This window comes from Schistocerca cancellata, unplaced genomic scaffold (assembly GCF_023864275.1).
Source record: "Schistocerca cancellata isolate TAMUIC-IGC-003103 unplaced genomic scaffold, iqSchCanc2.1 HiC_scaffold_130, whole genome shotgun sequence".
In the NCBI taxonomy this organism is placed as follows: domain Eukaryota; kingdom Metazoa; phylum Arthropoda; class Insecta; order Orthoptera; family Acrididae; genus Schistocerca; species Schistocerca cancellata.
This window is the reverse complement of record NW_026046178.1, coordinates 22,501-26,626: the sequence shown is the minus strand read 5'-3', so window position 1 is coordinate 26,626 and position 4,126 is coordinate 22,501. Positions and strand designations below refer to the sequence as shown.

At 57.3% G+C, this 4,126-nt stretch overlaps 3 non-coding genes across 3 annotated transcripts in view; all 3 read left to right on the top strand.

Moving 5' to 3' along the window:
• The first annotated feature begins 1,305 nt into the window (after positions 1 to 1,305).
• LOC126112099 (small subunit ribosomal RNA) lies at positions 1,306 to 3,214 on the top strand. Its single transcript, XR_007524309.1, has one exon. It is a non-coding gene; the product is annotated as a small subunit ribosomal RNA (ribosomal RNA).
• Positions 3,215 to 3,565: 351 nt separating this feature from the next.
• LOC126112097 (5.8S ribosomal RNA) lies at positions 3,566 to 3,720 on the top strand. Its single transcript, XR_007524307.1, has one exon. It is a non-coding gene; the product is annotated as a 5.8S ribosomal RNA (ribosomal RNA).
• Positions 3,721 to 3,908: 188 nt separating this feature from the next.
• Positions 3,909 to 4,126, top strand: part of LOC126112095 (large subunit ribosomal RNA) — a 4,222-nt gene continuing 4,004 nt past the window's right edge. The window contains exon 1 of the ribosomal RNA XR_007524306.1: positions 3,909 to 4,126. This exon is cut by the window's right edge and continues 4,004 nt beyond it. This is a non-coding gene — a ribosomal RNA (large subunit ribosomal RNA).

The following is a 4,126-nucleotide window of genomic DNA, read 5'->3' as shown; positions in this document are numbered from 1 at the left end:
GTACGCCATAGAGACGTGTGGGAGTAATGGACGCAGTGGATGGCGATCAGCATGAGCCGTCTGTTCATGTAGTGGCGCGTGTATGCAGACATAGTAGTCTCTTCTCACACAATGTGATAGCACGGTGTCCCGCGTTCCACATCTGCGACATGCTACAGAGGCCGGTTGACAGTTCGTCGCGCAATGGACATCGCATACGTACGGGGGCACCTTCCACGTGCCCTCTAGTCGGGCACATTTTGTTGCGTGGATGTGAGCGGATGTAGTGTGTCTTGACACCTGACAGGCAGGCATGCAATAATAGTTGACTTTGCAAACGGGGATGGACGTGGACGTGTACGTTTACTGGTGACGTTACGCAAATGAACAACTGGTAACCCGTTGTGGTGCGGTTGATCTTGCTGGAGGTACATCTGTGAGGGCAACGATCGGTACAGCTATGACGCGGTTGTGTCAGCGATACCCACCACACCAATGAACGTGAATGTGGATCTGGGTGTGAAGCGATACGCGGCTGTGGGTGGGTGGGACTGTCCCCGGCCGGTGAGGGGGGGGCCGCCCGGCGTGCTGGCCGCGCGGTGCGTGGGCGCACGCGCTACAGCCGGCTGGTGGGGGCGCCCAGTGGCAGGCGCGCCGGCCGACGGACGCGGCAGGCGGCGCAGCTGCGCGCCGGGGCACCCTGCGCGCGGCGCCGTGCAGCCAAAGTGGGTCCTCGCCGGCCCGGTGCGAAGCGCGGTGGACATCTGCAGTGTGCTGGTCCGATTGAGGACTGTGTGCGTTGAGGATGCGCCGCCGCCCGGCACTCGGCGCCGCGACGCCGTCTGCTGCTCGGTCGCCCCAGCGGTTCTCGCTGGTGGTTTGTATCGCAGTTGTGCAGACGTGTTGGCACGTGCGCTGTGCTGGGAGAGTTCGCTTCGGCACCCACGTGGGGCCTTTGCCCTTCTGTGGCGCTGGCGTTGGAGCTGCCGGTCACCGTAGGTGGCGCGTGTTGTCTCCCGCCGGCAATGCCACGACAGCACGCTCCCGGGCCTCTGTCGGCAGCGGCAAGCTCAGTTGGGAGCACGGGTGGTCGCACCTAAAGCGTCTACTCGCCTAACTCCGGGCGATTGCGCCTCTCTCGAACCCGACCAAGTACTTAGGACGGCGCTGCGCGCCGCCGGGACCTGAGAGGGTTTCGAGGTGTATTGTGCAGGGGAGCTCAGCCTCCTCCTGTTTGCAGAATAATTGAGCGGACGCTTGCGTGTTCGCGCGGGCCCCCGGGACACACTCCCGGGCGGCCGGCTGCTCAGCTCTAGTTGACGCAGCTCCCTGGTTGATCCTGCCAGTAGTCATATGCTTGTCTCAAAGATTAAGCCATGCATGTCTCAGTACAAGCCGCATTAAGGTGAAACCGCGAATGGCTCATTAAATCAGTTATGGTTCCTTAGATCGTACCCACGTTACTTGGATAACTGTGGTAATTCTAGAGCTAATACATGCAAACAGAGTCCCGACCAGAGATGGAAGGGACGCTTTTATTAGATCAAAACCAATCGGTCGGCTCGTCCGGTCCGTTTGCCTTGGTGACTCTGAATAACTTTGGGCTGATCGCACGGTCCTCGTACCGGCGACGCATCTTTCAAATGTCTGCCTTATCAACTGTCGATGGTAGGTTCTGCGCCTACCATGGTTGTAACGGGTAACGGGGAATCAGGGTTCGATTCCGGAGAGGGAGCCTGAGAAACGGCTACCACATCCAAGGAAGGCAGCAGGCGCGCAAATTACCCACTCCCGGCACGGGGAGGTAGTGACGAAAAATAACGATACGGGACTCATCCGAGGCCCCGTAATCGGAATGAGTACACTTTAAATCCTTTAACGAGTATCTATTGGAGGGCAAGTCTGGTGCCAGCAGCCGCGGTAATTCCAGCTCCAATAGCGTATATTAAAGTTGTTGCGGTTAAAAAGCTCGTAGTTGGATTTGTGTCCCACGCTGTTGGTTCACCGCCCGTCGGTGTTTAACTGGCATGTATCGTGGGACGTCCTGCCGGTGGGGCGAGCCGAAGGCGTGCGACCGCCTCGTGCGTGTTCGTGCGTCCCGAGGCGGACCCCGTTGAAATCCTACCAAGGTGCTCTTTATTGAGTGTCTGGGTGGGCCGGCACGTTTACTTTGAACAAATTAGAGTGCTTAAAGCAGGCAAGCCCGCCTGAATACTGTGTGCATGGAATAATGGAATAGGACCTCGGTTCTATTTTGTTGGTTTTCGGAACCCGAGGTAATGATTAATAGGGACAGGCGGGGGCATTCGTATTGCGACGTTAGAGGTGAAATTCTTGGATCGTCGCAAGACGAACAGAAGCGAAAGCATTTGCCAAGTATGTTTTCATTAATCAAGAACGAAAGTTAGAGGTTCGAAGGCGATCAGATACCGCCCTAGTTCTAACCATAAACGATGCCAGCCAGCGATCCGCCGCAGTTCCTCCGATGACTCGGCGGGCAGCCTCCGGGAAACCAAAGCTTTTGGGTTCCGGGGGAAGTATGGTTGCAAAGCTGAAACTTAAAGGAATTGACGGAAGGGCACCACCAGGAGTGGAGCCTGCGGCTTAATTTGACTCAACACGGGAAACCTCACCAGGCCCGGACACCGGAAGGATTGACAGATTGATAGCTCTTTCTTGATTCGGTGGGTGGTGGTGCATGGCCGTTCTTAGTTGGTGGAGCGATTTGTCTGGTTAATTCCGATAACGAACGAGACTCTAGCCTGCTAACTAGTCGCGTGACATCCTTCGTGCTGTCAGCGATTACTTTTCTTCTTAGAGGGACAGGCGGCTTCTAGCCGCACGAGATTGAGCAATAACAGGTCTGTGATGCCCTTAGATGTTCTGGGCCGCACGCGCGCTACACTGAAGGAATCAGCGTGTCTTCCTAGGCCGAAAGGTCGGGGTAACCCGCTGAACCTCCTTCGTGCTAGGGATTGGGGCTTGCAATTGTTCCCCATGAACGAGGAATTCCCAGTAAGCGCGAGTCATAAGCTCGCGTTGATTACGTCCCTGCCCTTTGTACACACCGCCCGTCGCTACTACCGATTGAATGATTTAGTGAGGTCTTCGGACTGGTACGCGGCATCGACTCTGTCGTTGCCGATGCTACCGGAAAGATGACCAAACTTGATCATTTAGAGGAAGTAAAAGTCGTAACAAGGTTTCCGTAGGTGAACCTGCGGAAGGATCATTACCGACTAGACTGCATGTCTTTCGATGTGCGTGTCGTGTCGCGCAACACGCTACCTGTACGGCAGCAGCCGTGCGCCGCGTGCGGAACCACGCGTGCCTCTCAAAACTAACTGAAAAATGTTGTGTGGTACGAGCGCTGAAGCTCTGGAGCGGCTGGCCTGCGGCACCTGGCGCCTGGCGCCGGTTTTGAATGACTTTCGCCCGAGTGCCTGTCCGCTCCGGTGTGGAGCCGTACGACGCCCATCGGCCGTGAGGCCGTTGGACACAGAACGCTGGAACAGGGGCCGTCAAACGCCTCAGTCCCGCCTATGCAACTGTTTTGAAAGAGACAGTGGAAACTAACAGAAAAGATCACCCAGGACGGTGGATCACTCGGCTCGTGGGTCGATGAAGAACGCAGCAAATTGCGCGTCGACATGTGAACTGCAGGACACATGAACATCGACGTTTCGAACGCACATTGCGGTCCATGGATTCCGTTCCCGGGCCACGTCTGGCTGAGGGTCGGCTACGTATACTGAAGCGCGCGGCGTTTGTCCCGCTTCGGAGACCTGGGAGTGTCGTGGCCGCCTGTGGGGCCGGCCGCGTCTCCTCAAACGTGCGATGCGCGCCCGTCGCCTGGCGGTTCGCATACCGGTACTTTCTCGGTAGCGTGCACAGCCGGCTGGCGGTGTGGCGTGCGACACCTCGTACAACGACCTCAGAGCAGGCGAGACTACCCGCTGAATTTAAGCATATTACTAAGCGGAGGAAAAGAAACTAACAAGGATTCCCCCAGTAGCGGCGAGCGAACAGGGAAGAGTCCAGCACCGAACCCCGCAGGCTGCCGCCTGTCGTGGCATGTGGTGTTTGGGAGGGTCCACTACCCCGACGCCTCGCGCCGAGCCCAAGTCCAACTTGAATGAGGCCACGG